The 17,342-nt window shown below is 49.3% G+C and overlaps 47 non-coding genes and 1 pseudogene across 47 annotated transcripts; all 48 read right to left on the bottom strand.

Annotated features, from left to right (window-relative positions):
• Positions 1-4: 4 nt before the first annotated feature.
• On the bottom strand, positions 5-123 carry LOC149756624 (5S ribosomal RNA). Its single transcript, XR_016401227.1, has one exon. It is a non-coding gene; the product is annotated as a 5S ribosomal RNA (ribosomal RNA).
• Positions 124-369: 246 nt separating this feature from the next.
• Positions 370-488, bottom strand: LOC149756625 (5S ribosomal RNA). The gene has a single exon (XR_016402235.1). It is a non-coding gene; the product is annotated as a 5S ribosomal RNA (ribosomal RNA).
• Positions 489-734: 246 nt separating this feature from the next.
• On the bottom strand, positions 735-853 carry LOC149756626 (5S ribosomal RNA). The gene has a single exon (XR_016412680.1). It is a non-coding gene; the product is annotated as a 5S ribosomal RNA (ribosomal RNA).
• Positions 854-1,099: 246 nt separating this feature from the next.
• On the bottom strand, positions 1,100-1,218 carry LOC149756627 (5S ribosomal RNA). The gene has a single exon (XR_016412681.1). It is a non-coding gene; the product is annotated as a 5S ribosomal RNA (ribosomal RNA).
• Positions 1,219-1,464: 246 nt separating this feature from the next.
• Positions 1,465-1,583, bottom strand: LOC149756628 (5S ribosomal RNA). Its single transcript, XR_016401237.1, has one exon. It is a non-coding gene; the product is annotated as a 5S ribosomal RNA (ribosomal RNA).
• A 246-nt stretch (positions 1,584-1,829) lies between these two features.
• On the bottom strand, positions 1,830-1,948 carry LOC149756629 (5S ribosomal RNA). The gene has a single exon (XR_016402481.1). It is a non-coding gene; the product is annotated as a 5S ribosomal RNA (ribosomal RNA).
• Positions 1,949-2,194: 246 nt separating this feature from the next.
• LOC149756630 (5S ribosomal RNA) lies at positions 2,195-2,313 on the bottom strand. Its single transcript, XR_016401248.1, has one exon. It is a non-coding gene; the product is annotated as a 5S ribosomal RNA (ribosomal RNA).
• A 246-nt stretch (positions 2,314-2,559) lies between these two features.
• On the bottom strand, positions 2,560-2,678 carry LOC149756631 (5S ribosomal RNA). The gene has a single exon (XR_016401259.1). It is a non-coding gene; the product is annotated as a 5S ribosomal RNA (ribosomal RNA).
• Positions 2,679-2,924: 246 nt separating this feature from the next.
• Positions 2,925-3,043, bottom strand: LOC149756632 (5S ribosomal RNA). Its single transcript, XR_016412682.1, has one exon. It is a non-coding gene; the product is annotated as a 5S ribosomal RNA (ribosomal RNA).
• Positions 3,044-3,289: 246 nt separating this feature from the next.
• LOC149756633 (5S ribosomal RNA) lies at positions 3,290-3,408 on the bottom strand. The gene has a single exon (XR_016412683.1). It is a non-coding gene; the product is annotated as a 5S ribosomal RNA (ribosomal RNA).
• Positions 3,409-3,654: 246 nt separating this feature from the next.
• On the bottom strand, positions 3,655-3,773 carry LOC149756634 (5S ribosomal RNA). The gene has a single exon (XR_016408217.1). It is a non-coding gene; the product is annotated as a 5S ribosomal RNA (ribosomal RNA).
• Positions 3,774-4,019: 246 nt separating this feature from the next.
• On the bottom strand, positions 4,020-4,138 carry LOC149756635 (5S ribosomal RNA). Its single transcript, XR_016401270.1, has one exon. It is a non-coding gene; the product is annotated as a 5S ribosomal RNA (ribosomal RNA).
• Positions 4,139-4,384: 246 nt separating this feature from the next.
• On the bottom strand, positions 4,385-4,502 carry LOC149756636 (5S ribosomal RNA). Its single transcript, XR_016407164.1, has one exon. It is a non-coding gene; the product is annotated as a 5S ribosomal RNA (ribosomal RNA).
• Positions 4,503-4,749: 247 nt separating this feature from the next.
• Positions 4,750-4,868, bottom strand: LOC149756637 (5S ribosomal RNA). Its single transcript, XR_016402483.1, has one exon. It is a non-coding gene; the product is annotated as a 5S ribosomal RNA (ribosomal RNA).
• Positions 4,869-5,114: 246 nt separating this feature from the next.
• Positions 5,115-5,233, bottom strand: LOC149756638 (5S ribosomal RNA). The gene has a single exon (XR_016405029.1). It is a non-coding gene; the product is annotated as a 5S ribosomal RNA (ribosomal RNA).
• A 246-nt stretch (positions 5,234-5,479) lies between these two features.
• Positions 5,480-5,598, bottom strand: LOC149756639 (5S ribosomal RNA). Its single transcript, XR_016402610.1, has one exon. It is a non-coding gene; the product is annotated as a 5S ribosomal RNA (ribosomal RNA).
• Positions 5,599-5,844: 246 nt separating this feature from the next.
• LOC149756640 (5S ribosomal RNA) lies at positions 5,845-5,963 on the bottom strand. The gene has a single exon (XR_016411793.1). It is a non-coding gene; the product is annotated as a 5S ribosomal RNA (ribosomal RNA).
• A 246-nt stretch (positions 5,964-6,209) lies between these two features.
• Positions 6,210-6,328, bottom strand: LOC149756641 (5S ribosomal RNA). Its single transcript, XR_016401281.1, has one exon. It is a non-coding gene; the product is annotated as a 5S ribosomal RNA (ribosomal RNA).
• Positions 6,329-6,567: 239 nt separating this feature from the next.
• Positions 6,568-6,685, bottom strand: LOC149756642 (5S ribosomal RNA). The gene has a single exon (XR_016406910.1). It is a non-coding gene; the product is annotated as a 5S ribosomal RNA (ribosomal RNA).
• Positions 6,686-6,932: 247 nt separating this feature from the next.
• Positions 6,933-7,051, bottom strand: LOC149756643 (5S ribosomal RNA). The gene has a single exon (XR_016402484.1). It is a non-coding gene; the product is annotated as a 5S ribosomal RNA (ribosomal RNA).
• A 246-nt stretch (positions 7,052-7,297) lies between these two features.
• Positions 7,298-7,416, bottom strand: LOC149756644 (5S ribosomal RNA). Its single transcript, XR_016405030.1, has one exon. It is a non-coding gene; the product is annotated as a 5S ribosomal RNA (ribosomal RNA).
• Positions 7,417-7,662: 246 nt separating this feature from the next.
• On the bottom strand, positions 7,663-7,781 carry LOC149756645 (5S ribosomal RNA). Its single transcript, XR_016401292.1, has one exon. It is a non-coding gene; the product is annotated as a 5S ribosomal RNA (ribosomal RNA).
• A 246-nt stretch (positions 7,782-8,027) lies between these two features.
• On the bottom strand, positions 8,028-8,146 carry LOC149756646 (5S ribosomal RNA). Its single transcript, XR_016411795.1, has one exon. It is a non-coding gene; the product is annotated as a 5S ribosomal RNA (ribosomal RNA).
• A 246-nt stretch (positions 8,147-8,392) lies between these two features.
• LOC149756647 (5S ribosomal RNA) lies at positions 8,393-8,511 on the bottom strand. The gene has a single exon (XR_016401298.1). It is a non-coding gene; the product is annotated as a 5S ribosomal RNA (ribosomal RNA).
• A 239-nt stretch (positions 8,512-8,750) lies between these two features.
• Positions 8,751-8,868, bottom strand: LOC149756648 (5S ribosomal RNA). The gene has a single exon (XR_016406911.1). It is a non-coding gene; the product is annotated as a 5S ribosomal RNA (ribosomal RNA).
• A 247-nt stretch (positions 8,869-9,115) lies between these two features.
• LOC149756649 (5S ribosomal RNA) lies at positions 9,116-9,234 on the bottom strand. The gene has a single exon (XR_016402485.1). It is a non-coding gene; the product is annotated as a 5S ribosomal RNA (ribosomal RNA).
• Positions 9,235-9,480: 246 nt separating this feature from the next.
• Positions 9,481-9,599, bottom strand: LOC149756650 (5S ribosomal RNA). Its single transcript, XR_016401598.1, has one exon. It is a non-coding gene; the product is annotated as a 5S ribosomal RNA (ribosomal RNA).
• Positions 9,600-9,846: 247 nt separating this feature from the next.
• Positions 9,847-9,965, bottom strand: LOC149756651 (5S ribosomal RNA; annotated as a pseudogene).
• A 247-nt stretch (positions 9,966-10,212) lies between these two features.
• On the bottom strand, positions 10,213-10,331 carry LOC149756652 (5S ribosomal RNA). Its single transcript, XR_016404525.1, has one exon. It is a non-coding gene; the product is annotated as a 5S ribosomal RNA (ribosomal RNA).
• Positions 10,332-10,577: 246 nt separating this feature from the next.
• Positions 10,578-10,696, bottom strand: LOC149756653 (5S ribosomal RNA). Its single transcript, XR_016405031.1, has one exon. It is a non-coding gene; the product is annotated as a 5S ribosomal RNA (ribosomal RNA).
• Positions 10,697-10,942: 246 nt separating this feature from the next.
• Positions 10,943-11,061, bottom strand: LOC149756654 (5S ribosomal RNA). The gene has a single exon (XR_016401306.1). It is a non-coding gene; the product is annotated as a 5S ribosomal RNA (ribosomal RNA).
• A 246-nt stretch (positions 11,062-11,307) lies between these two features.
• On the bottom strand, positions 11,308-11,426 carry LOC149756655 (5S ribosomal RNA). Its single transcript, XR_016411796.1, has one exon. It is a non-coding gene; the product is annotated as a 5S ribosomal RNA (ribosomal RNA).
• Positions 11,427-11,672: 246 nt separating this feature from the next.
• On the bottom strand, positions 11,673-11,791 carry LOC149756656 (5S ribosomal RNA). The gene has a single exon (XR_016401317.1). It is a non-coding gene; the product is annotated as a 5S ribosomal RNA (ribosomal RNA).
• Positions 11,792-12,037: 246 nt separating this feature from the next.
• On the bottom strand, positions 12,038-12,156 carry LOC149756657 (5S ribosomal RNA). The gene has a single exon (XR_016411797.1). It is a non-coding gene; the product is annotated as a 5S ribosomal RNA (ribosomal RNA).
• Positions 12,157-12,402: 246 nt separating this feature from the next.
• LOC149756658 (5S ribosomal RNA) lies at positions 12,403-12,521 on the bottom strand. The gene has a single exon (XR_016412456.1). It is a non-coding gene; the product is annotated as a 5S ribosomal RNA (ribosomal RNA).
• A 246-nt stretch (positions 12,522-12,767) lies between these two features.
• On the bottom strand, positions 12,768-12,885 carry LOC149756659 (5S ribosomal RNA). The gene has a single exon (XR_016407045.1). It is a non-coding gene; the product is annotated as a 5S ribosomal RNA (ribosomal RNA).
• A 247-nt stretch (positions 12,886-13,132) lies between these two features.
• Positions 13,133-13,251, bottom strand: LOC149756660 (5S ribosomal RNA). The gene has a single exon (XR_016402486.1). It is a non-coding gene; the product is annotated as a 5S ribosomal RNA (ribosomal RNA).
• A 246-nt stretch (positions 13,252-13,497) lies between these two features.
• On the bottom strand, positions 13,498-13,616 carry LOC149756661 (5S ribosomal RNA). The gene has a single exon (XR_016401693.1). It is a non-coding gene; the product is annotated as a 5S ribosomal RNA (ribosomal RNA).
• Positions 13,617-13,862: 246 nt separating this feature from the next.
• LOC149756662 (5S ribosomal RNA) lies at positions 13,863-13,981 on the bottom strand. The gene has a single exon (XR_016401493.1). It is a non-coding gene; the product is annotated as a 5S ribosomal RNA (ribosomal RNA).
• A 246-nt stretch (positions 13,982-14,227) lies between these two features.
• LOC149756663 (5S ribosomal RNA) lies at positions 14,228-14,346 on the bottom strand. The gene has a single exon (XR_016401328.1). It is a non-coding gene; the product is annotated as a 5S ribosomal RNA (ribosomal RNA).
• Positions 14,347-14,592: 246 nt separating this feature from the next.
• Positions 14,593-14,711, bottom strand: LOC149756664 (5S ribosomal RNA). The gene has a single exon (XR_016401966.1). It is a non-coding gene; the product is annotated as a 5S ribosomal RNA (ribosomal RNA).
• A 247-nt stretch (positions 14,712-14,958) lies between these two features.
• LOC149756665 (5S ribosomal RNA) lies at positions 14,959-15,077 on the bottom strand. The gene has a single exon (XR_016400870.1). It is a non-coding gene; the product is annotated as a 5S ribosomal RNA (ribosomal RNA).
• Positions 15,078-15,323: 246 nt separating this feature from the next.
• On the bottom strand, positions 15,324-15,442 carry LOC149756666 (5S ribosomal RNA). The gene has a single exon (XR_016406711.1). It is a non-coding gene; the product is annotated as a 5S ribosomal RNA (ribosomal RNA).
• Positions 15,443-15,688: 246 nt separating this feature from the next.
• On the bottom strand, positions 15,689-15,807 carry LOC149756667 (5S ribosomal RNA). The gene has a single exon (XR_016401339.1). It is a non-coding gene; the product is annotated as a 5S ribosomal RNA (ribosomal RNA).
• Positions 15,808-16,052: 245 nt separating this feature from the next.
• LOC149756668 (5S ribosomal RNA) lies at positions 16,053-16,170 on the bottom strand. The gene has a single exon (XR_016407933.1). It is a non-coding gene; the product is annotated as a 5S ribosomal RNA (ribosomal RNA).
• A 247-nt stretch (positions 16,171-16,417) lies between these two features.
• Positions 16,418-16,536, bottom strand: LOC149756669 (5S ribosomal RNA). Its single transcript, XR_016402487.1, has one exon. It is a non-coding gene; the product is annotated as a 5S ribosomal RNA (ribosomal RNA).
• Positions 16,537-16,782: 246 nt separating this feature from the next.
• Positions 16,783-16,901, bottom strand: LOC149756670 (5S ribosomal RNA). The gene has a single exon (XR_016401694.1). It is a non-coding gene; the product is annotated as a 5S ribosomal RNA (ribosomal RNA).
• A 246-nt stretch (positions 16,902-17,147) lies between these two features.
• LOC149756671 (5S ribosomal RNA) lies at positions 17,148-17,266 on the bottom strand. Its single transcript, XR_016401494.1, has one exon. It is a non-coding gene; the product is annotated as a 5S ribosomal RNA (ribosomal RNA).
• Positions 17,267-17,342: the final 76 nt, after the last annotated feature.

Consider the following 17,342-nt stretch of genomic DNA (forward strand, 5'->3'; position numbering starts at 1 on the left):
AAAAGGGGTGCAACACGAGGACTTCCCAGGGGGTCACCCATCCTAGTACTACTCTCGCCCAAGCACGCTTAACTGCGGAGTTCTGATGGGATCCGGTGCATTAGTGCTGGTATGATCGCACCCATGACATGCCCATCGAAACACCCTTTTATGACAAAGCAGCAGACCTCGACGGCCCGAGACATTCGCGCTGCCGGGGCCGTTCTGGCGTAGGATTCAACGCGCTGTTCCGCTATGCGGCATGGCACCGCGAGTCACCGGACTCAGTTTATTTTCGGGGGAAAAAAATTATCCGAAGAGGAAAAGCCAAAAGCCGAAAAATTAAAAATAAATGTTATCAAAAAATAAAATAGCGGGCAAAAAATAAAAGTGGTGCAACACGAGGACTTCCCAGGGGGTCACCCATCCTAGTACTACTCTCGCCCAAGCACGCTTAACTGCGGAGTTCTGATGGGATCCGGTGCATTAGTGCTGGTATGATCGCACCCATGATATGCCCTTCGAAACTCTCTTTTATGACAAAGCAGCAGACCTCGACGGACCGAGACATTCGCGCCGCCGGGGCCGTTCTGGCGTAGGATTCAACGCGCTGTTCCGCTATGCGGCATGGCACCGCGAGTCTCCGGACTCAGTTTATTTTCGGGGGAAAAAAATTATCCGTAGAGGAAAAGCCAAAAGCCGAAAAATTAAAAATAAATATTATCAAAAAATAAAAAAGCGGGCAAAAAATAAAAGGGGTGCAACACGAGGACTTCCCAGGGGGTCACCCATCCTAGTACTACTCTCGCCCAAGCACGCTTAGCTACGGAGTTCTGATGGGATCCGGTGCATTAGTGCTGGTATGATCGCACCCATGACATGCCCATCGAAACACCCTTTTATGACAAAGCAGCAGACCTCGACGGCCCGAGACATTCGCGCTGCCGGGGCCGTTCTGGCGCAGGATTCAACGCGCTGTTCCGCTATGCGGCATGGCACCGCGAGTCTCCGGACTTAGTTTATTTTCGGGGGAAAAAAATTATCCGAAGAGGAAAAGCCAAAAGCCGAAAAATTAAAAATAAATGTTATCAAAAAATAAAAAAGCGGGCAAAAAATAAAAGGGGTGCAACACGAGGACTTCCCAGGGGGTCACCCATCCTAGTACTACTCTCGCCCAAGCACGCTTAGCTACGGAGTTCTGATGGGATCCGGTGCATTAGTGCTGGTATGATCGCACCCATGATATGCCCTTCGAAACTCCCTTTTATGACAAAGCAGCAGACCTCGACGGCCCGAGACATTCGCGCTGCCGGGGCCGTTCTGGCGCAGGATTCAACGCGCTGTTCCGCTATGCGGCATGGCACCGCGAGTCTCCGGACTTAGTTTATTTTCGGGGGAAAAAAATTATCCGAAGAGGAAAAGCCAAAAGCCGAAAAATTAAAAATAAATGTTATCAAAAAATAAAAAAGCGGGCAAAAAATAAAAGGGGTGCAACACGAGGACTTCCCAGGGGGTCACCCATCCTAGTACTACTCTCGCCCAAGCACGCTTAACTGCGGAGTTCTGATGGGATCCGGTGCATTAGTGCTGGTATGATCGCACCCATGATATGCCCTTCGAAACTCTCTTTTATGACAAAGCAGCAGACCTCGACGGACCGAGACATTCGCGCCGCCGGGGCCGTTCTGGCGTAGGATTCAACGCGCTGTTCCGCTATGCGGCATGGCACCGCGAGTCTCCGGACTCAGTTTATTTTCGGGGGAAAAAAATTATCCGTAGAGGAAAAGCCAAAAGCCAAAAAATTAAAAATAAATATTATCAAAAAATAAAAAAGCGGGCAAAAAATAAAAAGGGTGCAACACGAGGACTTCTCAGGGGGTCACCCATCCTAGTACTACTCTCGCCCAAGCACGCTTAACTGCAGAGTTCTGATGGGATCCGGTGCATTAGTGCTGGTATGATCGCACCCATGACATGCCCATCGAAACACCCTTTTATGACAAAGCAGCAGACCTCGACGGACCGAGACATTCGCGCTGCCGGGGCCGTTCTGGCGTAGGATTCAACGCGCTGTTCCGCTATGCGGCATGGCACCGCGAGTCTCCGGACTCAGTTTATTTTCGGAGGAAAAAAATTATCCGAAGAGGAAAAGCCAAAAGCCGAAAAATTAAAAATAAATGTTATCAAAAAATAAAAAAGCGGGCAAAAAATAAAAGGGGTGCAACACGAGGACTTCCCAGGGGGTCACCCATCCTAGTACTACTCTCGCCCAAGCACGCTTAACTGCGGAGTTCTGATGGGATCCGGTGCATTAGTGCTGGTATGATCGCACCCATGATATGCCCTTCGAAACTCTCTTTTATGACAAAGCAGCAGACCTCGACGGACCGAGACATTCGCGCCGCCGGGGCCGTTCTGGCGTAGGATTCAACGCGCTGTTCCGCTATGCGGCATGGCACCGCGAGTCTCCGGACTCAGTTTATTTTCGGGGGAAAAAAATTATCCGTAGAGGAAAAGCCAAAAGCCGAAAAATTAAAAATAAATATTATCAAAAAATAAAAAAGCGGGCAAAAAATAAAAGGGGTGCAACACGAGGACTTCCCAGGGGGTCACCCATCCTAGTACTACTCTCGCCCAAGCACGCTTAACTGCGGAGTTCTGATGGGATCCGGTGCATTAGTGCTGGTATGATCGCACCCATGACATGCCCATCGAAACACCCTTTTATGACAAAGCAGCAGACCTCGACGGCCCGAGACATTCGCGCTGCCGCGGCCGTTCTGGCGTAGGATTCAACGCGCTGTTCCGCTATGCGGCATGGCACCGCGAGTCACCGGACTCAGTTTATTTTCGGGGGAAAAAAATTATCCGAAGAGGAAAAGCCAAAAGCCGAAAAATTAAAAATAAATATTATCAAAAAATAAAAAAGCGGGCAAAAAATAAAAGGGGTGCAACACGAGGACTTCCCAGGGGGTCACCCATCCTAGTACTACTCTCGCCCAAGCACGCTTAGCTACGGAGTTCTGATGGGATCCGGTGCATTAGTGCTGGTATGATCGCACCCATGACATGCCCATCGAAACACCCTTTTATGACAAAGCAGCAGACCTCGACGGCCCGAGACATTCGCGCTGCCGGGGCCGTTCTGGCGCAGGATTCAACGCGCTGTTCCGCTATGCGGCATGGCACCGCGAGTCTCCGGACTTAGTTTATTTTCGGGGGAAAAAAATTATCCGAAGAGGAAAAGCCAAAAGCCGAAAAATTAAAAATAAATGTTATCAAAAAATAAAAAAGCGGGCAAAAAATAAAAGGGGTGCAACACGAGGACTTCCCAGGGGGTCACCCATCCTAGTACTACTCTCGCCCAAGCACGCTTAGCTACGGAGTTCTGATGGGATCCGGTGCATTAGTGCTGGTATGATCGCACCCATGATATGCCCTTCGAAACTCCCTTTTATGACAAAGCAGCAGACCTCGACGGCCCGAGACATTCGCGCTGCGGGGGCCGTTCTGGCGTATGATTCAACGCGCTGTTCCGCTATGGGGCATGGCACCGCCAGTCTCCGGACTCAGTTTATTTTCGGGGGGAAAAAATTATCCGAAGAGGAAAAGCCAAAAGCCAAAAAATTAAAAATAAATATTATCAAAAAATAAAAAAGCGGGCAAAAAATAAAAGGGGTGCAGCACGAGGACATCCCAGGGGGTCACCCATCCTAGTACTACTCTCGCCCAAGCACGCTTAACTGCGGAGTTCTGATGGAATCCGGTGCATTAGTGCTGGTATGATCGCACCCATGACATGCCCTTCGAAACACCCTTTTATGACAAAGCAGCAGACCTCGACGGCCCGAGACATTCGCGCTGCCGGGGCCGTTCTGGCGTAGGATTCAACGCGCTGTTCCGCTATGCGGCATGGCACCGCGAGTCTCCGGACTCAGTTTATTTTCGAGGGAAAAAAATTATCCGAAGAGGAAAAGCCAAAAGCCGAAAAATTAAAAATAAATGTTATCAAAAAATAAAAAAGCGGGCAAAAAATAAAAGGGGTGCAACACGAGGACTTCCCAGGGGGTCACCCATCCTAGTACTACTCTCGCCCAAGCACGCTTAACTGCGGAGTTCTGATGGGATCCGGTGCATTAGTGCTGGTATGATCGCACCCATGATATGCCCTTCGAAACTCCCTTTTATGACAAAGCAGCAGACCTCGACGGCCCAAGACATTCGCGCTGCCGAGGCCGTTCTGGCGTAGGATTCAACGCGCTGTTCCGCTATGCGGCATGGCACCGCGAGTCTCCGGACTCAGTTTATTTTCGAGGAAAAAAAATTATCCGAAGAGGAAAAGCCAAAAGCCGAAAAATTAAAAAAAAATATTATCAAAAAATAAAAAAGCGGGCAAAAAATAAAAGGGGTGCAACACGAGGACTTCCCGGGGGTCACCCATCCAAGTACTACTCTCGCCCAAGCACGCTTAACTGCGAAGTTCTGATGGGATCCGGTGCATTAGTGCTGGTATGATCGCACCCATGATATGCCCTTCGAAACTCCCTTTTATGACAAAGCAGCAGACCTCGACCGCCCGAGACATTCGCGCTGCCGGGGCCGTTCTGGCGTAGGATTCAACGCGCTGGTCCCGCTATGCGGCATGGCACCGCCAGTCTCCGGACTCAGTTTATTGTCGGGGGAAAAAAATTATCCGAAGAGGAAAAGCCAAAAGCCAAAAAATTAAAAATAAATATTATCAAAAAATAAAAAAGCGGGCAAAAAATAAAAAGGGTGCAACACGAGGACTTCTCAGGGGGTCACCCATCCTAGTACTACTCTCGCCCAAGCACGCTTAACTGCAGAGTTCTGATGGGATCCGGTGCATTAGTGCTGGTATGATCGCACCCATGACATGCCCATCGAAACACCCTTTTATGACAAAGCAGCAGACCTCGACGGACCGAGACATTCGCGCTGCCGGGGCCGTTCTGGCGTAGGATTCAACGCGCTGTTCCGCTATGCGGCATGGCACCGCGAGTCTCCGGACTCAGTTTATTTTCGGGGGAAAAAAATTATCCGAAGAGGAAAAGCCAAAAGCCGAAAAATTAAAAATAAATGTTATCAAAAAATAAAAAAGCGGGCAAAAAATAAAACGGGTGCAACACGAGGACTTTCCAAGGGGTCACCCATCCTAGTACTACTCTCGCCCAAGCACGCTTAACTGCGGAGTTCTGATGGGATCCGGTGCATTAGTGCTGGTATGATCGCACCCATGATATGCCCTTCGAAACTCTCTTTTATGACAAAGCAGCAGACCTCGACGGCCCGAGACATTCGCGCTGCCGGGGCCGTTCTGGCGTAGGATTCAACGCGCTATTCCGCTATGCGGCATGGCACCGCGAGTCTCCGGACTCAGTTTATTTTCGAGGGAAAAAAATTATCCGAAGAGGAAAAGCCAAAAGCCGAAAAATTAAAAATAAATATTATCAAAAAATAAAAAAGCTGGCAAAAAATAAAAGGGGTGCAACACGAGGACTTCCCAGGGGGTCACCCATCCTAGTACTACTCTCGCCCAAGCACGCTTAACTGCGGAGTTCTGATGGGATCCGGTGCATTAGTGCTGGTCTGATCGCACCCATGACATGCCCATCGAAATACCCTTTTATGACAAAGCAGCAGACCTCGACGGCCCGAGACATTCGCACTGCCGGGGCCGTTCTGGCGTAGGGTTCAACGCGCTGTTCCGCTATGCGGCATGGCACCGCGAGTCTCCGGACTCAGTTTATTTTCGGGGGAAAAAAATTATCCGAAGAGGAAAAGCCAAAAGCCGAAAAATTAAAAATAAATATTATCAAAAAATAAAAAAGCGGGCAAAAAATAAAAAGGGTGCAACACGAGGACTTCCCAGGGGGTCACCCATCCTAGTACTACTCTCGCCCAAGCACGCTTAACTGCGGAGTTCTGATGGGATCCGGTGCATTAGTGCTGGTATGATCGCACCCATGACATGCCCTTCGAAACACCCTTTTATGACAAAGCAGCAGACCTCGACGGCCCGAGACATTCGCGCTGCCGGGGCCGTTCTGGCGTAGGATTCAACGCGCTGTTCCGCTATGCGGCATGGCACCGCGAGTCTCCGGACTCAGTTTATTTTCGAGGGAAAAAAATTATCCGAAGAGGAAAAGCCAAAAGCCGAAAAATTAAAAATAAATGTTATCAAAAAATAAAAAAGCGGGCAAAAAATAAAAGGGGTGCAACACGAGGACTTCCCAGGGGGTCACCCATCCTAGTACTACTCTCGCCCAAGCACGCTTAACTGCGGAGTTCTGATGGGATCCGGTGCATTAGTGCTGGTATGATCGCACCCATGATATGCCCTTCGAAACTCCCTTTTATGACAAAGCAGCAGACCTTGACGGCCCGAGACATTCGCGCTGCCGGGGCCGTTCTGGCGTAGGATTCAACGCGCTGTTCCGCTATGCGGCATGGCACCGCGAGTCTCCGGACTCAGTTTATTTTCGAGGGAAAAAAATTATCCGAAGAGGAAAAGCTGAAAAATTAAAAATAAATATTATCAAAAAATAAAAAAGCGGGCAAAAAATAAAAGGGGTGCAACACGAGGACTTCCCGGGGGTCACCCATCCCAGTACTACTCTCGCCCAAGCACGCTTAACTGCGAAGTTCTGATGGGATCCGGTGCATTAGTGCTGGTATGATCGCACCCATAATATGCCCTTCAAAACTCCCTTTTATGACAAAGCAGCAGACCTCGACCGCCCGAGACATTCGCGCTGCCGGGGCCGTTCTGGCGTAGGATTCAACGCGCTGGTCCCGCTATGCGGCATGGCACCGCCAGTCTCCGGACTCAGTTTATTGTCGGGGGAAAAAAATTATCCGAAGAGGAAAAGCCAAAAGCCAAAAAATTAAAAATAAATGTTATCAAAAAATAAAAAAGCGGGCAAAAAATAAAAAGGGTGCAACACGAGGACTTCTCAGGGGGTCACCCATCCTAGTACTACTCTCGCCCAAGCACGCTTAACTGCAGAGTTCTGATGGGATCCGGTGCATTAGTGCTGGTATGATCGCACCCATGACATGCCCATCGAAACACCCTTTTATGACAAAGCAGCAGACCTCGACGGACCGAGACATTCGCGCTGCCGGGGCCGTTCTGGCGTAGGATTCAACGCGCTGTTCCGCTATGCGGCATGGCACCGCGAGTCTCCGGACTCAGTTTATTTTCGGGGGAAAAAAATTATCCGAAGAGGAAAAGCCAAAAGCCGAAAAATTAAAAATAAATGTTATCAAAAAATAAAAAAGCGGGCAAAAAATAAAACGGGTGCAACACGAGGACTTTCCAAGGGGTCACCCATCCTAGTACTACTCTCGCCCAAGCACGCTTAACTGCGGAGTTCTGATGGGATCCGGTGCATTAGTGCTGGTATGATCGCACCCATGATATGCCCTTCGAAACTCTCTTTTATGACAAAGCAGCAGACCTCGACGGCCCGAGACATTCGAGCTGCCGGGGCCGTTCTGGCGTAGGATTCAACGCGCTATTCCGCTATGCGGCATGGCACCGCGAGTCTCCGGACTCAGTTTATTTTCGAGGGAAAAAAATTATCCGAAGAGGAAAAGCCAAAAGCCGAAAAATTAAAAATAAATATTATCAAAAAATAAAAAAGCGGGCAAAAAATAAAAGGGGTGCAACACGAGGACTTCCCAGGGGGTCACCCATCCTAGTACTACTCTCGCCCAAGCACGCTTAACTGCGGAGTTCTGATGGGATCCGGTGCATTAGTGCTGGTATGATCGCACCCATGACATGCCCATCGAAATACCCTTTTATGACAAAGTAGCAGACCTCGACGGCCCGAGACATTCGCGCTGCCGGGGCCGTTCTGGCGTAGGGTTCAACGCGCTGTTCCGCTATGCGGCATGGCACCGCGAGTCTCCGGACTCAGTTTATTTTCGGGGGAAAAAAATTATCCGAAGAGGAAAAGCCAAAAGCCGAAAAATTAAAAATAAATATTATCAAAAAATAAAAAAGCGGGCAAAAAATAAAAAGGGTGCAACACGAGGACTTCCCAGGGGGTCACCCATCCTAGTACTACTCTCGCCCAAGCACGCTTAACTGCGGAGTTCTGATGGGATCCGGTGCATTAGTGCTGGTATGATCGCACCCATGACATGCCCTTCGAAACACCCTTTTATGACAAAGCAGCAGACCTCGACGGCCCGAGACATTCGCGCTGCCGGGGCCGTTCTGGCGTAGGATTCAACGCGCTGTTCCGCTATGCGGCATGGCACCGCGAGTCTCCGGACTCAGTTTATTTTCGAGGGAAAAAAATTATCCGAAGAGGAAAAGCCAAAAGCCGAAAAATTAAAAATAAATGTTATCAAAAAATAAAAAAGCGGGCAAAAAATAAAAGGGGTGCAACACGAGGACTTCCCAGGGGGTCACCCATCCTAGTACTACTCTCGCCCAAGCACGCTTAACTGCGGAGTTCTGATGGGATCCGGTGCATTAGTGCTGGTATGATCGCACCCATGATATGCCCTTCGAAACTCCCTTTTATGACAAAGCAGCAGACCTCGACGGCCCGAGACATTCGCGCTGCCGGGGCCGTTCTGGCGTAGGATTCAACGCGCTGTTCCGCTATGCGGCATGGCACCGCGAGTCTCCGGACTCAGTTTATTTTCGAGGAAAAAAAATTATCCGAAGAGGAAAAGCCGAAAAATTAAAAATAAATATTATCAAAAAATAAAAAAGCGGGCAAAAAATAAAAGGGGTGCAACACGAGGACTTCCCGGGGGTCACCCATCCCAGTACTACTCTCGCCCAAGCACGCTTAACTGCGAAGTTCTGATGGGATCCGGTGCATTAGTGCTGGTATGATCGCACCCATAATATGCCCTTCAAAACTCCCTTTTATGACAAAGCAGCAGACCTCGACCGCCCGAGACATTCGCGCTGCCGGGGCCGTTCTGGCGTAGGATTCAACGCGCTGGTCCCGCTATGCGGCATGGCACCGCCAGTCTCCGGACTCAGTTTATTGTCGGGGGAAAAAAATTATCCGAAGAGGAAAAGCCAAAAGCCAAAAAATTAAAAATAAATATTATCAAAAAATAAAAAAGCGGGCAAAAAATAAAAAGGGTGCAACACGAGGACTTCTCAGGGGGTCACCCATCCTAGTACTACTCTCGCCCAAGCACGCTTAACTGCAGAGTTCTGATGGGATCCGGTGCATTAGTGCTGGTATGATCGCACCCATGACATGCCCATCGAAACACCCTTTTATGACAAAGCAGCAGACCTCGACGGACCGAGACATTCGCGCTGCCGGGGCCGTTCTGGCGTAGGATTCAACGCGCTGTTCCGCTATGCGGCATGGCACCGCGAGTCTCCGGACTCAGTTTATTTTTGGGGGAAAAAAATTATCCGAAGAGGAAAAGCCAAAAGCCGAAAAATTAAAAATAAATGTTATCAAAAAATAAAAAAGCGGGCAAAAAATAAAAGGGGTGCAACACGAGGACTTCCCAGGGGGTCACCCATCCTAGTACCACTCTCGCCCAAGCACGCTTAACTGCGGAGTTCTGATGGGATCCGGTGCATTAGTGCTGGTATGATCGCACCCATGATATGCACTTCGAAACTCCCTTTTATGGCAAAGCAGCAGACCTCGACGGCCCGAGACATTCGCGCTGCCGGGGCCGTTCTGGCGTAGAATTCAACGCGCTGGTCCTGCTATGCGGCATGGCACCGCCAGTCTCCGGACTCAGTTTATTTTCGGGGAAAAAAAATTATCCGAAGAGGAAAAGCCAAAAGCCAAAAAATTAAAAATAAATATTATCAAAAAATAAAAAAGCGGGCAAAAAATAAAAGGGGTACAACACGAGGACTTTCCAGGGGGTCACCCATCCTAGTACTACTCTCGCCCAAGCACGCTAAACTGCTGAGTTCTGATGGGATCCGGTGCATTAGTGCTGGTATGATCGCACCCATAATATGCCCTTCAAAACTCCCTTTTATGACAAAGCAGCAGACCTCGACCGCCCGAGACATTCGCGCTGCCGGGGCCGTTCTGGCGTAGGATTCAACGCGCTGGTCCCGCTATGCGGCATGGCACCGCCAGTCTCCGGACTCAGTTTATTGTCGGGGGAAAAAAATTATCCGAAGAGGAAAAGCCAAAAGCCAAAAAATTAAAAATAAATATTATCAAAAAATAAAAAAGCGGGCAAAAAATAAAAAGGGTGCAACACGAGGACTTCTCAGGGGGTCACCCATCCTAGTACTACTCTCGCCCAAGCACGCTTGACTGCAGAGTTCTGATGGGATCCGGTGCATTAGTGCTGGTATGATCGCACCCATGACATGCCCATCGAAACACCCTTTTATGACAAAGCAGCAGACCTCGACGGACCGAGACATTCGCGCTGCCGGGGCCGTTCTGGCGTAGGATTCAACGCGCTGTTCCGCTATGCGGCATGGCACCGCGAGTCTCCGGACTCAGTTTATTTTCGGGGGAAAAAAATTATCCGAAGAGGAAAAGCCAAAAGCCGAAAAATTAAAAATAAATGTTATCAAAAAATAAAAAAGCGGGCAAAAAATAAAACGGGTGCAACACGAGGACTTTCCAAGGGGTCACCCATCCTAGTACTACTCTCGCCCAAGCACGCTTAACTGCGGAGTTCTGATGGGATCCGGTGCATTAGTGCTGGTATGATCGCACCCATGATATGCCCTTCGAAACTCTCTTTTATGACAAAGCAGCAGACCTCGACGGCCCGAGACATTCGCGCTGCCGGGGCCGTTCTGGCGTAGGATTCAACGCGCTATTCCGCTATGCGGCATGGCACCGCGAGTCTCCGGACTCAGTTTATTTTCGAGGGAAAAAAATTATCCGAAGAGGAAAAGCCAAAAGCCGAAAAATTAAAAATAAATATTATCAAAAAATAAAAAAGCGGGCAAAAAATAAAAGGGGTGCAACACGAGGACTTCCCAGGGGGTCACCCATCCTAGTACTACTCTCGCCCAAGCACGCTTAACTGCGGAGTTCTGATGGGATCCGGTGCATTAGTGCTGGTATGATCGCACCCATGACTTGCCCATCGAAATACCCTTTTATGACAAAGCAGCAGACCTCGACGGCCCGAGACATTCGCGCTGCCGGGGCCGTTCTGGCGTAGGGTTCAACGCGCTGTTCCGCTATGCGGCATGGCACCGCGAGTCTCCGGACTCAGTTTATTTTCGGGGGAAAAAAATTATCCGAAGAGGAAAAGCCAAAAGCCGAAAAATTAAAAATAAATATTATCAAAAAATAAAAAAGCGGGCAAAAAATAAAAAGGGTGCAACACGAGGACTTCCCAGGGGGTCACCCATCCTAGTACTACTCTCGCCCAAGCACGCTTAACTGCGGAGTTCTGATGGGATCCGGTGCATTAGTGCTGGTATGATCGCACCCATGACATGCCCTTCGAAACACCCTTTTATGACAAAGCTGCAGACCTCGACGGCCCGAGACATTCGCGCTGCCGGGGCCGTTCTGGCGTAGGATTCAACGCGCTGTTCCGCTATGCGGCATGGCACCGCGAGTCTCCGGACTCAGTTTATTTTCGAGGGAAAAAAATTATCCGAAGAGGAAAAGCCAAAAGCCGAAAAATTAAAAATAAATGTTATCAAAAAATAAAAAAGCGGGCAAAAAATAAAAGGGGTGCAACACGAGGACTTCCCAGGGGGTCACCCATCCTAGTACTACTCTCGCCCAAGCACGCTTAACTGCGGAGTTCTGATGGGATCCGGTGCATTAGTGCTGGTATGATCGCACCCATGACATGCCCATCGAAACACCCTTTTATGACAAAGCAGCAGACCTCGACGGCCCGAGACATTCGCGCTGCCGGGGCCGTTCTGGCGTAGGATTCAACGCGCTGTTCCGCTATGCGGCATGGCACCGCGAGTCTCCGGACTCAGTTTATTTTCGGGGGAAAAAAATTATTCGAAGAGGAAAAGCCAAAAGCCGAAAAATTAAAAATAAATATTATCAAAAAATAAAAAAGCGGGCAAAAAATAAAAAGGGTGCAACACGAGGACTTCCCAGGGGGTCACCCATCCTAGTACTACTCTCGCCCAAGCACGCTTAACTGCGGAGTTCTGATGGGATCCGGTGCATTAGTGCTGGTATGATCGCACCCATGACATGCCCATCGAAACACCCTTTTATGACAAAGCAGCAGACCTCGACGGCCCGAGACATTCGCGCTGCCGGGGCCGTTCTGGCGTAGGATTCAACGCGCTGTTCCGCTATGCGGCATGGCACCGCGAGTCTCCGGACTTAGTTTATTTTCGGGGGAAAAAAATTATCCGAAGAGGAAAAGCCAAAAGCCGAAAAATTAAAAATAAATGTTATCAAAAAATAAAAAAGCGGGCAAAAAATAAAAGGGGTGCAACACGAGGACTTCCCAGGGGGTCACCCATCCTAGTACTACTCTCGCCCAAGCACGCTTAGCTGCGGAGTTCTGATGGGATCCGGTGCATTAGTGCTGGTATGATCGCACCCATGATATGCCCTTCGAAACTCCCTTTTATGACAAAGCAGCAGACCTCGACGGCCCGAGACATTCGCGCTGCCGGGGCCCTTCTGGCGTAGGATTCAACGCGCTGTTCCGCTATGCGGCATGGCACCGCGAGTCTCCGGACTCAGTTTATTTTCGAGGGAAAAAAATTATCCGAAGAGGAAAAGCCAAAAGCCGAAAAATTAAAAATAAATATTATCAAAAAATAAAAAAGCGGGCAAAAAATAAAAGGGGTGCAACACGAGGACTTCCCGGGGGTCACCCATCCTAGTACTACTCTCGCCCAAGCACGCTTAACTGCGAAGTTCTGATGGGATCCGGTGCATTAGTGCTGGTATGATCGCACCCATGATATGCCCTTCGAAACTCCCTTTTATGACAAAGCAGCAGACCTCGACCGCCCGAGACATTCGCGCTGCCGGGGCCGTTCTGGCGTAGGATTCAACGCGCTGGTCCCGCTATGCGGCATGGCACCGCCAGTCTCCGGACTCAGTTTATTGTCGGGGAAAAAAAATTATCCGAAGAGGAAAAGCCAAAAGCCAAAAAATTAAAAATAAATATTATCAAAAAATAAAAAAGCGGGCAAAAAATAAAAAGGGTGCAACACGAGGACTTCTCAGGGGGTCACCCATCCTAGTACTACTCTCGCCCAAGCACGCTTAACTGCAGAGTTCTGATGGGATCCGGTGCATTAGTGCTGGTATGATCGCACCCATGACATGCCCATCGAAACACCCTTTTATGACAAAGCAGCAGACCTCGACGGCCCGAGACATTCGCGCTGCCGGGGCCGTTCTGGCGTAGGATTCAACGCGCTGTTCCGCTATGCGGCATGGCACCGCGAGTCTCCGGACTCAGTTTATTTTCGGGGGAAAAAAATTATTCGAAGAGGAAAAGCCAAAAGCCGAAAAATTAAAAATAAATATTATCAAAAAATAAAAAAGCGGGCAAAAAATAAAAAGGGTGCAACACGAGGACTTCCCAGGGGGTCACCCATCCTAGTACTACTCTCGCCCAAGCACGCTTAACTGCAGAGTTCTGATGGGATCCGGTGCATTAGTGCTGGTATGATCGCACCCATGACATGTCCATCGAAACACCCTTTTATGACAAAGCAGCAGACCTCGACGGACCGAGACATTCGCGCTGCCGGGGCCATTCTGGCGTAGGATTCAACGCGCTGTTCCGCTATGCGGCATGGCACCGCGAGTCTCCGGACTCAGTTTATTTTCGGAGGAAAAAAATTATCCGAAGAGGAAAAGCCAAAAGCCGAAAAATTAAAAATAAATGTTATCAAAAAATAAAAAAGCGGGCAAAAAATAAAAGGGGTGCAACACGAGGACTTCCCAGGGGGTCATCCATCCTAGTACTACTCTCGCCCAAGCACGCTTAACTGCGGAGTTCTGATGGGATCCGGTGCATTAGTGCTGGTATGATCGCACCCATGATATGCCCTTCGAAACTCTCTTTTATGACAAAGCAGCAGACCTCGACGGACCGAGACATTCGCGCTGCCGGGGCCGTTCTGGCGTAGGATTCAACGCGCTGTTCCGCTATGCGGCATGGCACCGCGAGTCTCCGGACTCAGTTTATTTTCGGGGGAAAAAAATTATCCGAAGAGGAAAAGCCAAAAGCCGAAAAATTAAAAATAAATATTATCAAAAAATAAAAAAGCGGGCAAAAAATAAAAGGGGTGCAACACGAGGACTTCCCAGGGGGTCACCCATCCTAGTACTACTCTCGCCCAAGCACGCTTAACTGCGGAGTTCTGATGGGATCCGGTGCATTAGTGCTGGTATGATCGCACCCATGACATGCCCATCGAAACACCCTTTTATGACAAAGCAGCAGACCTCGACGGCCCGAGACATTCGCGCTGCCGGGGCCGTTCTGGCGTAGGATTCAACGCGCTGTTCCGCTATGCGGCATGGCACCGCGAGTCACCGGACTCAGTTTATTTTCGGGGGAAAAAAATTATCCGAAGAGGAAAAGCCAAAAGCCGAAAAATTAAAAATAAATATTATCAAAAAATAAAAAAGCGGGCAAAAAATAAAAAGGGTGCAACACGAGGACTTCCCAGGGGGTCACCCATCCTAGTACTACTCTCGCCCAAGCACGCTTAACTGCGGAGTTCTGATGGGATCCGGTGCATTAGTGCTGGTATGATCGCACCATCGACATGCCCTTCGAAACTCCCTAGTATGACAAAGCAGCAGACCTCGACGGCCCGAGACATTCACGCTGCCGGGGCCGTTCTGGCGTAGGATTCAACGCGCTGGTCCCGCTATGCGGCATGGCACCGCCAGTCTCCGGACTCAGTTTATTGTCGGAGGAAAAAAATTATCCGAAGAGGAAAAGCCAAAAGCCGAAAAATTAAAAATAAATATTATCAAAAAATAAAAAAGCGGGCAAAAAATAAAAAGGGTGCAACACAAGGACTTCCCAGGGGGTCACCCATCCTAGTACTACTCTCGCCCAAGCACGCTTAACTGCGGAGTTCTGATGGGATCCGGTGCATTAGTGCTGGTATGATCGCACCCAAGACATGCCCTTCGAAACTCCCTTTTAAAACAAAGCAGCAGACCTCGACGGCCCGAGACATTCGCGCTGCGGGGGCCGTTCTGGCGTATGATTCAACGCGCTGTTCCGCTATGGGGCATGGCACCGCCAGTCTCCGGACTCAGTTTATTTTCGGGGGGAAAAAATTATCCGAAGAGGAAAAGCCAAAAGCCAAAAAATTAAAAATAAATATTATTAAAAAATAAAAAAGCGGGCAAAAAATAAAAGGGGTGCAGCACGAGGACATCCCAGGGGGTCACCCATCCTAGTACTACTCTCGCCCAAGCACGCTTAACTGCGGAGTTCTGATGGGATCCGGTGCATTAGTGCTGGTATGATCGCACCCATGACATGCCCTTCGAAACACCCTTTTATGACAAAGCAGCAGACCTCGACGGCCCGAGACATTCGCGCTGCCGGGGCCGTTCTGGCGTAGGATTCAACGCGCTGTTCCGCTATGCGGCATGGCACCGCGAGTCTCCGGACTCAGTTTATTTTCGAGGGAAAAAAATTATCCGAAGAGGAAAAGCCAAAAGCCGAAAAATTAAAAATAAATGTTATCAAAAAATAAAAAAGCGGGCAAAGAATAAAAGGGGTGCAACACGAGGACTTCCCAGGGGGTCACCCATCCTAGTACTACTCTCGCCCAAGCACGCTTAACTGCGGAGTTCTGATGGGATCCGGTGCATTAGTGCTGGTATGATCGCACCCATGATATGCCCTTCGAAACTCCCTTTTATGACAAAGCAGCAGACCTCGACGGCCCAAGACATTCGCGCTGCCGAGGCCGTTCTGGCGTAGGATTCAACGCGCTGTTCCGCTATGCGGCATGGCACCGCGAGTCTCCGGACTCAGTTTATTTTCGAGGGAAAAAAATTATCCGAAGAGGAAAAGCCAAAAGCCGAAAAATTAAAAATAAATATTATCAAAAAATAAAAAAAGGGCAAAAAATAAAAGGGGTGCAACACGAGGACCTCCCGGGGGTCACCCATCCAAGTACTACTCTCGCCCAAGCACGCTTAACTGCGAAGTTCTGATGGGATCCGGTGCATTAGTGCTGGTATGATCGCACCCATGATATGCCCTTCGAAACTCCCTTTTATGACAAAGCAGCAGACCTCGACCGCCCGAGACATTCGCGCTGCCGGGGCCGTTCTGGCGTAGGATTCAACGCGCTGGTCCCGCTATGCGGCATGGCACCGCCAGTCTCCGGACTCAGTTTATTGTCGGGGGAAAAAAATTATCCGAAGAGGAAAAGCCAAAAGCCAAAAAATTAAAAATAAATATTATCAAAAAATAAAAAAGCGGGCAAAAAATAAAAAGGGTGCAACACGAGGACTTCTCAGGGGGTCACCCATCCTAGTACTACTCTCGCCCAAGCACGCTTAACTGCAGAGTTCTGATGGGATCCGGTGCATTAGTGCTGGTATGATCGCACCCATGACATGCCCATCGAAACACCCTTTTATGACAAAGCAGCAGACCTCGACGGCCCGAGACATTCGCGCTGCCGGGGCCGTTCTGGCGTAGGATTCAACGCGCTGTTCCGCTATGCGGCATGGCACCGCGAGTCTCCGGACTCAGTTTATTTTCGGGGGAAAAAAATTATTCGAAGAGGAAAAGCCAAAAGCCGAAAAATTAAAAATAAATATTATCAAAAAATAAAAAAGCGGGCAAAAAATAAAAAGGGTGCAACACGAGGACTTCCCAGGGGGTCACCCATCCTAGTACTACTCTCGCCCAAGCACGCTTAACTGCAGAGTTCTGATGGGATCCGGTGCATTAGTGCTGGTATGATCGCACCCATGACATGTCCATCGAAACACCCTTTTATGACAAAGCAGCAGACCTCGACGGACCGAGACATTCGCGCTGCCGGGGCCATTCTGGCGTAGGATTCAACGCGCTGTTCCGCTATGCGGCATGGCACCGCGAGTCTCCGGACTCAGTTTATTTTCGGAGGAAAAAAATTATCCGAAGAGGAAAAGCCAAAAGCCGAAAAATTAAAAATAAATGTTATCAAAAAATAAAAAAGCGGGCAAAAAATAAAAGGGGTGCAACACGAGGACTTCCCAGGGGGTCATCCATCCTAGTACTACTCTCGCCCAAGCACGCTTAACTGCGGAGTTCTGATGGGATCCGGTGCATTAGTGCTGGTATGATCGCACCCATGATATGCCCTTCGAAACTCTCTTTTATGACAAAGCAGCAGACCTCGACGGACCGAGACATTCGCGCTGCCGGGG

This window comes from Phoenix dactylifera, chromosome 4, assembly GCF_051530095.1.
Source record: "Phoenix dactylifera cultivar Ajwa chromosome 4, Ajwa_hap1_PhDact_Kaust_v1.1, whole genome shotgun sequence".
NCBI classification, from domain to species: domain Eukaryota; kingdom Viridiplantae; phylum Streptophyta; class Magnoliopsida; order Arecales; family Arecaceae; genus Phoenix; species Phoenix dactylifera.